Source organism: Mya arenaria, chromosome 1 (assembly GCF_026914265.1).
Source record: "Mya arenaria isolate MELC-2E11 chromosome 1, ASM2691426v1".
Classification (NCBI taxonomy): domain Eukaryota; kingdom Metazoa; phylum Mollusca; class Bivalvia; order Myida; family Myidae; genus Mya; species Mya arenaria.
This window is the reverse complement of record NC_069122.1, coordinates 22408501-22421514: the sequence shown is the minus strand read 5'-3', so window position 1 is coordinate 22421514 and position 13014 is coordinate 22408501. Positions and strand designations below refer to the sequence as shown.

At 40.0% G+C, this 13014-nt stretch overlaps 1 protein-coding gene and 1 long non-coding RNA gene across 5 annotated transcripts in view; one reads left to right on the top strand and one right to left on the bottom strand.

The window, feature by feature from the left end:
- Positions 1-13014, top strand: part of LOC128232845 (uncharacterized) — a 383378-nt gene that overhangs the window by 202438 nt on the left and 167926 nt on the right. The gene's annotated exons all lie outside the window — the stretch shown is intronic.
- Positions 918-13014, bottom strand: part of LOC128232867 (uncharacterized) — a 48907-nt gene continuing 36810 nt past the window's right edge. Inside the window, exon 3 of the long non-coding RNA XR_008260577.1 lies at positions 918-976. This is a non-coding gene — a long non-coding RNA (uncharacterized LOC128232867). The remainder of the gene's footprint in view (positions 977-13014) is intronic.

Below are 13014 nucleotides of genomic sequence, written 5' to 3'. Positions count from 1 at the left end.
ATTGATTTTGAGGTCAAAGGTCAAGGTCAGTGTGACCTTAACATGAAAAACGGTTTCCGATCAATAACTTGAGAACGCTTTGACCCAGGGACCTCATACTAGGTAGGCTTATTGGTCATGACCAGCAGATGAACCCTATTGATTTTGAGGTCAGTGGGTCAAAGGTCAAGGTCAGTGTGACTGTAAGCTGAAAAAAGGTTTTCTGATTGTCCATATTTTATTTTCTTATATAGTAGACAGTAGAAATTTATATGTCACTAAATGCATGAGTTGAAGTATCAGTTTTCAGTGAACATCTAGTTTAATTATGCCCCCCTTCGAAGCAGAGGGGTTATATAATTGCTTTGCACATGTCGGTCGGTCTGTTGGAAGACCAAAGCTTGTCCGAGTGATAACTCAACAATTCCCGGACCTATGGTCATCAAACTTGACATGAAGATTAGGTATGACCAGTAGATGACCTGCCTCATATGCATCCAATGACAAATCAGCTGTCATTTCAGTCCATGCATATTTCATTCAATTGTCCAAATATTTCTGGCAACTTGGCGCTCAGGGGGCATAATGTTTGACAAACATCTCTTGTTTTTACTCATACATGACTGACCATTGAATTTAGTGGATTTTAAAAAAGGTAGCTGATTGGGGAAAAATGTCACTGTGTTACTTAGCATGTGGGGTTCTCATAAATACTGGAGCCCAGCATGTTTAATATGGCATTTACTGTTATTGAAAATATCCCCTTACTTCTTAGAGCACTGTTATGGAAGTATGACACTTATGTCTCACACAATGGTCAGACACAATACAGCACTGTTATGGAAGTATGACACTTATGTCTCACACAATGGTCAGACACAATATTGCTGAGATCCTCTATTTCATGTAAAATGCTTAAACTGAATTTGAACACATACCTGGGGTTCTTCCAAGAAACAGATTCACAGTGACATGGTTGTCCAAGACTCAACTCTGTCTGTAAAGATAAATAAAATACATGTATTTCAAAGAACTCCAATTCAGAAGGAATCAAAGTTTGAAAATAAGTTTTATTGTCTTTAACTGAGGTTTGTTGATTAATTGTAAACCTCCAGTTTGGGCTATTATAATTTACACCAATTCTATATTTACATTAATTTTAGTCTAAATTTATATTATAAATAAACTAGAGGATGCAGTTCATTGTTATTTCAGGGAAATCTGAGTGAGTCATATAACTTTATGTGCCATAATCTTTCTTTAATGAATTCTTTTCCTGGATTAAATGGAGCCTGAAATATCCATTAATACACATTGGAAAATATTTCCTAATTAATGGTTCAATATTAATTTTCTCCATAAAACAGTTACAAAAATATTTATGTTGCATGCCAGTTGGTCATAAAGCACAATTATTGGAATATTGTTGACTGTTTACAATCCTCAGCACCATTTAAGTAGTTGTGTGTTTAATTTTGCGGGGATTTAACCAAGATAATTACAATCTTCATGCACTCACTCAGAACCCGGGCACGAGAAAATTTATTGTCTTAAAGGGGAATTAGACATGGTTTCGTCTTTGAGTAAGAAGCTGTTTTATAATCAAGTTGGTTTTTGAATTTTGTAATGGATAAAGATAGTTAGTATGACCTTACAAAAACAAAATTCATGCAACTTAATTTTGTGACAGTACCGGTACATACTTAATCTTTTTTAGTGGTCTACATTATATTGAGTTAACTACCAACTAACTGGGCTAGCCACAGTTCATATCTACTGCTTCACCTGATCAAAAATGGCTGACTGCTGATTTACTTATATAAATGATTGGAAATCTTGAGAGATACTGCCTTCTCTTTGGACAAAATATAATGTGGCCCTCTGATAGAGGTAAATCAATATAACAGTCATACCATATCCCTCCGGCGGGGGTGAAAAATATCCCTAATTTTGATTCCTCAGTGTACCAGGGGGGGAATATCCCCCGCATTGTTTTACAAACATTTTACAAGAGGGTTGAATTTTAGCAGCAATTTTACATACATGTCCATTGCCATTTTTCGGAAAATGACTAAGTGAAACCACAGTCTGTGAGTGAAACTGAATTTAAACAAAAAACTGAGAAGAAAATGACTATGAATTACAATAATTATATAAAAAATAAAATTAATAAATGCCATGAGGAAACATGATTATTAACTTGTTCAAGAAGCGATAAATTTATTTGTAATAATGATCTGAAGGGCAAATGAATATGACAATTTGGGAAATGTAAGAAATGAATAATATTTATTATGCCCACCTTCGAAGAAGAGGGGTATATTGCATTGCACAGGCATGTCGGTCGGTCGGTCGATCCGTCGGTAGACCAAAGCTTGTCCGAGTGATAACTCAACAATTCCTGGACGTATGGTCATCAAACTTGACATGAAGGTTGGGCCTGACCAGTAGATGACCCCTATTGATTTTAGGGCTCATCGGGTCAAAGATCAAGGTCACAGTGACCTTTAATAGTATAATAATTTTAAAGATTGTCCGAGTGATAACTCAACAATGCCTAGACCTATGGTCATCAAACTTGATATGGAAGTTGGGCCTGACCATTAGATGACCTCTATTTTTTTTGGGGGTCATCGGGCCAACGGTCAAGGTCACAGTGACCTTGAATGGTAAAAGGATGTCCGAGCGATAACTCGATAATGCCTGCACCCTTGGCCCTCATTCTTGACTTGGAGGTTGGGCCTGACCAGTAGCTGACCCCTATAGTTTTTGGGGCTCATAGGGTCAAAGATCAATGTCATAGTGACATTGAATGGTAAAAGGTTGTCCGAGTGATAACTCAACAATGCCTGCACCCATGGCCCTCATAATTGACTTGGAGGTTGGGCCTGACCAGTAGATGAACCCTTTTGTTTTTGGGGGTCATTGGGCCAAAGGTCAAGGTCACAGTGACCTTGAATGGTAAAAGGTTGTCCATGTGATAACTCGACAATGCCTACACCCATGGCCCTCAAACTTGACTTGGAGGTTGGGCCTGACCAGTAGATGGACCCTTTTGTTTTTGGGGGTCATTGGACCAAAGGTCAAGGTCACAGTGACCTTGAATGGTAAAAGGTTGTCCATGTGATAACTCGACAATGCCTACACCCATGGCCCTCAAACTTGACTTAGAGGTTGGGCCTGACCAGTAGAATACCCCTATTGTTTTGGGGGGTCATCGGGCCAAAGGTCAAGGTCACAGTGACCTTGAATGGTAAAAGGTTGTCTGTGTCATTACTCGACAATGCCTGCACCTATGGCCCTCAAACTTGACTTGGAGGTTGGGCCTGACCAGTAGATGACCCCTATTGTTTTTGGGGGTCATCGGGCCAAAGATCAAGGTCACAGTGACCTTGAATGGTAAAAGGTTGTCTGAGTGATAACTCGACAATGCCTGCACCCACGGCCATCAAACTTGAATTGGAGGTTGGGCCTGACCAGTAGATGGCCCCTATTGATTTTAGGGGTCATTGGGCCAAAGGTCAAGGTAACAGTGACTTTGAACGATAAAAGGTTGCCCGAGTGATAACTCAACAATGCCTGCGCCCATGGCCCTCAAACTTGACTTGGAGGTTGGGCCTGACCAATAGATGACCCCTATTGATTTAAGGGGTCAGAGGTCAAGGTCACAGTGACCTTGAAAGCAAACTCGACAATTCCTGGACCTATGGTTATCAAACTTGACATGAAGGTTGGGCCTGACCAGTAGATGACCCCTCTTGACTTTGGGGGTCATCAGGTCAAGGTCACAGTAACCTTTAACGCAAAAAAGTTAACAAATCTTCTCCCAGTGATATCTCAACAATGCCTGAATCTATGATCATCAAACTTGACATGTAAGTTGGGCCTGACCAGGAGATGACCCTTATTGATTTTAGGAGTCATTGGGTCAAAGGTCAGGTTCACAGTGACCTTGAATGCGAAAATGTTTCAAGTGATAATTGGACAATGCCTGCACCCATGGCCCTCAAACTTGACTTGGAGTTGTGTCTGACCTGTAGATGACCCCTTATGATTTAAGGGGTCATTGGATCAAAGGTCAAGGTTACAGTGACCTTGAACGAAAAATGCTTGTCTGTGTGATAACTTGTCAATGCCTGCACCCATGGCCCTCAAACTTAACATTTAGATTTTTGGTGACCAGCTGATGACTACTATGGATTTTGAGGTCAAAGGTCATGGTCATAACACACTCCATCCTCAAACTTTGAATGGTCATAATCTTAAAACTGCCTCAACGGCATACAATGTTAGCGACAAATCAGCTGTCATTTCGGTCCATGCATATTTCATTCAATTGTCCATATAATCCTGACAACATGGCGCTCAGGGGGGCATAATGTTTGACAAACATCTCTTGTTCCATTTCCTTTAAGTCTGAAAGTCATCATTTCTGATGGTTAGCAGAATTGTTAATTAAAGAGTTAAATAGAAGCATAAAAAAATACTTCTGGATGTACAAAAGAAAAAAAACTTGATGATTGATCAAAATCCCCTGGTCTAATGTCTAAATCCCCTATCCCCTGGTCTAATGTCAAAATCCCCTGAAATTCAACACAAAAACGATAGTTATAGGAAGGGAGATAATTCATGATGCTGTATAAAGATATGTTTTTTTAACCAGGTTTTCAACGAGAAAGGATAAAACATAAAGCTTAGAACGCGGTAGAGCAGGCGTCAAACATTGGTTTCCGTCCAATAACATAAGAAAGCATTGATGGATAGTGATGAAAGAGAAGAGCTAGATTGGGATTGCTATGGGGGGGGGGTCAAAGTCACTGAAAAATGGTTTCCGCCGAATAACTTAAAATAGATTTGATGGATAGTGATGAACGTTGCAGAAGGTTGAAGGTCGGACACAACTGTTCTGTTATTCAGGTCTTCAGTTGCAGAAGGTTGAAGGTCGGACACACCTGTTCTGTTGTTCAGGTCTTCAGTTGCAGACGGTTGAAGGTCTGACACAACTGTTCTGTTATTCAGGTCTTCAGTTGCAGAAGGTTGAAGGTCGGACACAACTGTTCTGTTATTCAGGTCTTCAGTTGCAGAAGGTTGAAGGTCGGACACAACTGTTCTGTTATTCAGGTCTTCAGTTGCAGACGGTTGAAGGTCGGACACAACTGTTCTGTTATTCAGGTCTTCAGTTGCAGAAGGTTGAAGGTCGGACACACCTGTTCTGTTATTCAGGTCTTCAGTTGCAGTCGGTTGAAGGTTGGACACAAATGTTCTGTTATTCAGGTCTTCAGTTGCAGAAGGTTGAAGGTCGGACACAACTATCTGTTATTCAGGTCTGAGTTGCAGACAATTGAAGGTCTGACACAACAGTTCTGTTATTCAGGTCTGAGTTGCAGACGGTTGAAGGTCTGACACAACTGTTCTGTTATTCAGGTCTTCAGTTGCAGAAGGTTGAAGGTCTGACACAACTGTTCTGTTATTTAGGTCTTCAGTTGCAGACAATTAAAGGTTGGACACAACTGTTCTGTTATTCAGGTCTTCAGTTGCAGACAGTTGAAGGTCTGACACAACTGTTCTGTTATTCAGGTCTTCAGTTGCAGACGGTTGAAGTCGGACACAACTGTTCTGTTATTCAGGTCTTCAGTTGCAGACGGTTGAAGGTCAGACACACCTGTTCTGTTATTCAGGTCTGAGTTGCAGAACATTGAAGGTTGGACACAAAGGTCTGAGTTGCAGACAATTGAAGGTCAGACACAACTGTTCTGTTATTCAGGTCTGAGTTGCAGACGGTTGAAGGTCGGACACAACTGTTCTGTTATTCAGGTCTGAGTTGCAGACGGTTGAAGGTCTGACACAACTGTTCTGTTATTCAGGTCTTCAGTTGAAGAAGGTTGAAGGTCGGACACAACTGTTCTGTTATTCAGGTCTTCAGTTGCAGAAGGTTGAAGGTCGGACACAACTGTTCTGTTATTCAGGTCTGAGTTGCAGATGGTTGAAGGTCTGACACAACTGTTTTGTTATTCATGTCTTCAGTTGCAGAAGGTTGAAGGTCGGACACAACTGTTCTGTAATTCAGGTCTTCAGTTGCAGAAGGTTGAAGGTCGGACACAACTGTTCTGTTATTCAGGTCTGAGTTGCAGACGGTTGAAGGTCTGACACAACTATTCTGTTATTCAGGTCTTCAGTTGCAGAAGTTTGAAGGTCGGACACAACTGTTCTGTTATTCAGGTCTTCAGTTGCAGAAGGTTGAAGGTCGGACACAACTGTTCTGTTATTCAGGTCTTCAGTTGCAGAAGGTTGAAGGTCTGACACAACTATTCTGTTATTCAGGTCTTCAGTTGCAGACGGTTGAAGGTCTGACACAACTGTTCTGTTATTCAGGTCTTCAGTTGCAGAAGGTTGAAGGTCGGACACAACTGTTCTGTTATTCAGGTCTTCAGTTGCAGACGGTTGAAGGTCGGACACAACTGTTCTGTTATTCAGGTCTTCAGTTGCAGACGGTTGAAGTCGGACACAACTGTTCTGTTATTCAGGTCTTCAGTTGCAGAAGGTTGAAGGTCTGACACAACTGTTCTGTTATTCAGGTCTTCAGTTGCAGACGGTTGAAGTCGGACACAACTGTTCTGTTATTCAGGTCTTCAGTTGCAGACAGTTGAAGGTCGGACACAACTGTTCTGTAATTCAGGTCTGAGTTCCAGAACATTGAAGGTTGGACACAAAGGTCTGAGTTGCAGACAATTGAAGGTCAGACGCAACTGTTCTGTTATTCAGGTCTGGGTTACAGACAATTGAAGGTCGGCCACAACTGTTCTGTTCTTGAGGTCTAAGTTTCAGACAATTGAACATCTGACACAACTGTTCTGTAATTCAGGTCTGAGTTGCAGACAATTGAACATCTGACACAACTGTTCTGTTATTCAGGTCTGGGTTACAGACAATTGAAGGTCGGCCACAACTGTTCTGTTATTGAGGTCTAAGTTTCAGACAATTGAACATCTGACACAACTGTTCTGTAATTTAGGTCTGAGTTGCAGACAATTGAAGGTTGGACACAACAGTTCTGTAATTTAGGTCTGAGTTGCAGACAATTGAAGGTCAGACACAACAGTTCTGTAATTTAGGTCTGAGTTGCAGACAATTGAAGGTTGGACACAACTGTTCTGTTATTTAGGTCTGAGTTGCAGACAATTGAAGGTCGGACACAACAGTTCTGTTCTTTAGGTCTGAGTTGCCGATAATTGAAGGTCTGACACAACTGTTCTGTTATTCAGGTCTTCAGTTGCAGACAATTGAAGGTCTGACACAACTGTTCTGTTATTCAGGTCTTCAGTTGCAGACGGTTGAAGTCGGACACAACTGTTCTGTAATTCAGGTCTTCAGTTGCAGACGGTTGAAGGTCGGACACAACTGTTCTGTTATTCAGGTCTTCAGTTGCAGAAGGTTGAAGGTCGGACACAACTGTTCTGTTATTCAGGTCTTCAGTTGCAGACGGTTGAAGGTGGGACACAACTGTTCTGTTATTCAGGTCTTCAGTTGCAGAAGGTTGAAGGTCAGACACAACTGTTCTGTTATTCAGGTCTTAAGTTGCAGACGGTTGAAGTCGGACACAACTGTTCTGTAATTCAGGTCTTCAGTTGCAGACGGTTGAAGGTCGGACACAACTGTTCTGTTATTCAGGTCTTCAGTTGCAGACGGTTGAAGGTCGGACACAACTGTTCTGTTATTTAGGTCTGAGTTGCAGAACATTGAAGGTCAGACACAACAGTTCTGTTATTCAGGTCTGAGTTGCAGAACATTGAAGGTCAGACACAACAGTTCTGTTATTTAGGTCTGAGTTGCCGACAATTGAAGGTCGGACGCAACTGTTCTGTTCTTCAGGTCTGAGTTGCAGAACATTGAAGGTCAGACACAACAGTTTGTTATTCAGGTCTGAGTTGCAGAACATTGAAGGTCAGACACAACAGTTCTGTAATTTAGGTCTGAGTTGCAGACAATTGAAGGTTGGACACAACTGTTCTGTTATTCAGGTCTGAGTTGCAGAACATTGAAGGTCAGACACAACAGTTCTGTAATTTAGGTCTGAGTTGCAGACAATTGAAGGTTGGACACAACTGTTCTGTTATTTAGGTCTGAGTTGCAGACAATTGAAGGTTGGACACAACTGTTCTGTTATTTAGGTCTGAGTTGCAGAACATTGAAGGTCAGACACAACAGTTCTGTTATTCAGGTCTTGGTTGCAAACATTTTTCAGACAGTTGAAGGTCAGACACAACAGTTCTGTTATTCAGGTCTGAGTTGCAGACAGTTTGCAGACAGTTTAAGATCCGACAAAGCTTTGGATGTGCAATCAATATTTCTGGTTTAATTATGGCAACATTGATACAGCAATATCCATGTTCAGAGGCTTAACTGCTGTATAAATTGCAATAATGATCAATTGATGAATAATTTGCATGTTCATGACTTATAAGTTACATCAGTTGTGGTCAAAGTATTTAATGTAACTTAATTTGCGGTCATCATTTATTTGAAATATATTAGGATTTCTTGGATCACAGGGGGACAATAAAATTGATAATGCAGGGTTCGAATTTGAATTTGAGGAGCACTCCCAAAATTTTGCGAGTGCTTTTTGAAGCAACTCGCAAAATGAAAAATCAACTTGCAATGTTATTATTTGCTTAATTCCCTGATAATATTGTCTAATTACAGTAGAAATTTACACCTAAGACATATTATGAATATTAAAAAGTATCAATCTTGAGTGACTCGACTACTAGAACTTTAAGATGGCTTATATTTTTTGGGGGGTACGGAAAGACTCATCAGATGCTGGCCGCGTTGTGATAACAAAGCTGTCCAATAATTTGACATTGTTCACTTTGTATATTTTCCCTCGCCATAGGGAAATACCCCTTCGGAAAGCACGCTGGCTTCAGATTCCATTAAGTCTATAAGTATTAAAAACAATAACATTATAAATTTAAAAGAAATAAAGCAACAGTAAACGTAGCGTGGATGCTTTGAACCATGAAATATATCGATCGACGAAGTCTATTCACTTTGACAGTTGGGCGGAAATATATTCAAAGGTTGCTGGGGTTTACAATTTAGTGCGCGAAAGCGCTAAATTTAGCCATTGATTGAGCTAGGTGATTACGTCATTTGTATTCATTATGTATAGTGCAGGCCTCGGAGCATCCTGGAAAGATTCGAAATAAAACTTGGCCTTTTCCGTATTTGTTCTATTTTTTAAAACTTACTAGAGCGTTACTCCATACTGTCTTCTTTATACTGGTATTTTAAACATGCCACTTATAGGCTGTTTACACTCAACTATGTAGCGGAGTTACGTTCATGTTTATTATGCCCCCTTTTGAAAAAAGTGGGGTATATTGTTTTGCACATGTCGGTCGGTCGGTCGGTCGGTCTGTCTGTCTGTCTGTCGGTCGGTCGGAATACCAAATGGTTTCCGATCAATAACTTGAGAACGCTTTGACCGAGGGACCTCATACTTGGTATGTGTATTGGTCATCACCAGCAGATGAACCCTATTGATTTTGAGGTCAGTGGGTCAAAGGTCAAGGTCAGTGTGACCTTTACATGAAAAACGGTTTCCGATCAATAACTTGAGAACGCTTTGACCCAGGAACCTCATACTTGGTAGGTGTATTGGTCATGACCAGCAGATGAACCCTATTGATTTTGAGGTCAGTGGGTCAAAGGTCAAGGTCAGTGTGACCTTAACATGAAAAACGGTTTCCGATCAATAACTTGAGAACGCTTTGACCCAGGGACCTCATACTAGGTAGGCTTATTGGTCATGACCAGCAGATGAACCCTATTGATTTTGAGGTCAGTGGGTCAAAGGTCAAGGTCAGTGTGACTGTAAGCTGAAAAAAGGTTTTCTGATTGTCCATATTTTATTTAAGTGTCCAAATCCTACTAACAATTTGGCTCCCAAGGGGGCATAAATGTTTCACTAACATCTCTTGTTCTACTTTCCTTTTAACATTTTGTAGTCTAGAAAAAGCCACTTGCAGAATTTTGCGAGCTTGAATAAAAGTCACTCGCAATTTGCAAATGTCGCTCGCATTTTGCGAGTATGCGAGTCTAAATTCGAACCCTGTAATGTTAAACTGAATAATTCTTAAGTGATTGGTACATATTATATACACCAAGAAATCATTAACCAATGTAATAATTACTCTTAAAAGCATGAGTTGTAATACCATGGTATTTGTTTCTTTTTCTAGTTGATAAGTAGTTGTTTTATAACTAAGTTGTTTTATACGTGAGATATAACAAAATACATGTTAGACATTGAGCATATGTAAAACATAAGGTACATGGTGGATATTAAGCACAAGGAAGCAGTAGGCACAAGGAAGACTTGAGGCACAAGGAAGACATTAGGCACAAAGAAGACTTAAGGCAAAAGTTAGACATTAGGCACAAGGAAGACATTAGGCACAAGGAAGACATTAGGCACAAATTAGACATTAGGCACAATGAATACATAAGGCACAAGTTAGGCATTGAGCACATGTTAGACATTGAGCACCAGAAATACATTGAACACAAGTTAGACATTGAGCACATGTTAGACATTGAACACAAGATAGACATTAGGCACAAGGAAGACATTGAGCACAAGTTTGGAATTTAGCACATGTTAGACATTGAGCACAGGGAAGACATTGAGCACATGTTAGACTTGAGGCACAAGTTAGACATTGAGCACATGTTAGACTTGAGGCACAAGTTAGACATTGAGCACAAGTTAGACATTAGGCACAAGTTAAACATTGAACACAGGGAAAACATTGAGCACAAATTAGGCATTGAGCACAAGATAGACATTAGGCACAAGGAAGACATTCAGCACAAGTTTGGCAGTGAGCACATGTTAGACATTGAGCACATGTTAGACTTGAGGCACAAGTTAGACATTGAGCACAAGTTAGATATTAGGCACAAGTTAGACATTGAGCACATGTTAGGCATTGAGCACAGGGAAGACATTGAGCACAAGATAGACATTAGGCACAAGGAAGACATTGAGCACAAGTTAGGCATTGAGCACATGTTAGACATTGATCACAGGGAAGACATTGAGCACATAGTTGGTATCAAGCACATGGTAGACAATCAAAACATGTTAGACATTAGGCACAGGGAAGACATTTAGCACAAGTGAGGTATTGAGCACATGTTTGACATTGAGCACAGGGAAGACATTTAGCACGTAGTTGGTATTGAGCACATGGAAGACATTGAGCACAAGATAGACATTAGGCACAAGGAAGACATTGAGCACAAGTTAGGCATTGAGTAGATGTTTGACATTAGGCACAAGGAAGACATTGAGCACAGGGAAGACATTGAGCACATGTTAGACATTAGGCACAATGAAGACATTGAGCACAGGGAAGACAATGAGCACAAGGAAGACATTGAGCACATGGTAGACATTGAGCACATGTTAGACATTGAGCACAGGGAAGACATTTAGCACATAGTTGGTATCGAGCACATGGAAGACATTGAGCACATGTTAGACATTGAGCACAGGGAAGACATTTAGCACATAGTTGGTATTGAGCACATGGTAGACATTGAAAACATGTTAGACATTAGGCGCAGGGAAGACATGGAGCACAAGTTAGGTACAGTCAAACCTGGTTGAACGGTCACCTGCTTTAAATGGCCACCTGCCTTGACGGGCCACTCCAAATTGCCACCGTACGTTTTTACTATATAATGTACGTGCATTAAGCGGCCAACTGTCCAACGCTGCCACGGCCACTAATTTTTGTCCCCATGAAGCCATATAAACACTAATTAGCGGCCACTAATCCCTTGTCACTTACACTTCCGCTGATAAATTTTTCCAATACACAGCATTAATTGCGCATAGAAGTTTACAGAAAAGAACGACGGCATCGGGTATCTCCGTCATCCAATGAAAATGAATATTGCATCACACGATTGCCATGCGTGTTTACTCTTAGAGAAATAATGTTTATTACACGTCGGCAAATGTTTTGATCAGAATTGACCAATTTATAACACAATTAATAAGATAATTAAATAATTACGAAGTTAATTATTAAATACCGAAGTTAATTATTAAATACTGACAAAAACACCGGTTATTATGAATTCACAGTTTGCATTGTCATTCGAAGGCGTGAAACAAGTTACGATTTTTATTCACCTCAATATTATTTTTCAAAGTGCACTGATTTATGTTTCTACGAACGGATATTTACAATGCATTGTTCTTGATATTTTTTTAACTTTAATTATGGCTGAAAATAAGACTAATCGAAAGTGTTTGACTCTAAAAGAATGTGTCGAGTGTATAAAGTTATTAGAAAACGGCCGTAGTACAAGAAGTGTTGCCAAGGAGTTTAACTGTGGAAGGACTCAAATCAAATTCTTACTTAAGCATAAGAGTGAAATGTGTAGACTGATATGTGGTGTGTTTTGTTTATTACTTGTATCAACATTTATCTAATGTATTTTATTTATAAATTTGAAATAAATTTATTTTATCTATACAAATGTATTTGTATTCAACCTTCTTCAATAATATTAATACCGATGTTACTGATTGTGGTGTGAGGTGGTGGTTAAGATACATACTCCATCTCTGAATAAAGCTAAAGTGGCGGAAATGTCAAACCTGGATTAAGTGGCCACCTGTCTTAAGCAGCCACTTTGATCATTTCCCAAGGGTGGCCACTTAATACAGGTTTGACTGTATTGAGCACATGTTAGACATTGAGCACATGTTAGGCATTGAGCACAGGGAAGACATTGAGCACAAATTAGACATTAGGCACAAGGAAGACATTGAGCACAGGTTAGGCATTGAGCACATGGTATTGACAATGAGCACATGGTAGGGACTGAGCACATGTTTGATATTAAGCACATGTTATACATCCAGCAAAAGTGAAGAACCTCAAATCTTTTAGTAGGTATACTATTGATTCTAAGAAAATTACCATGGTATTATTTGACTCTGAAAAAAAA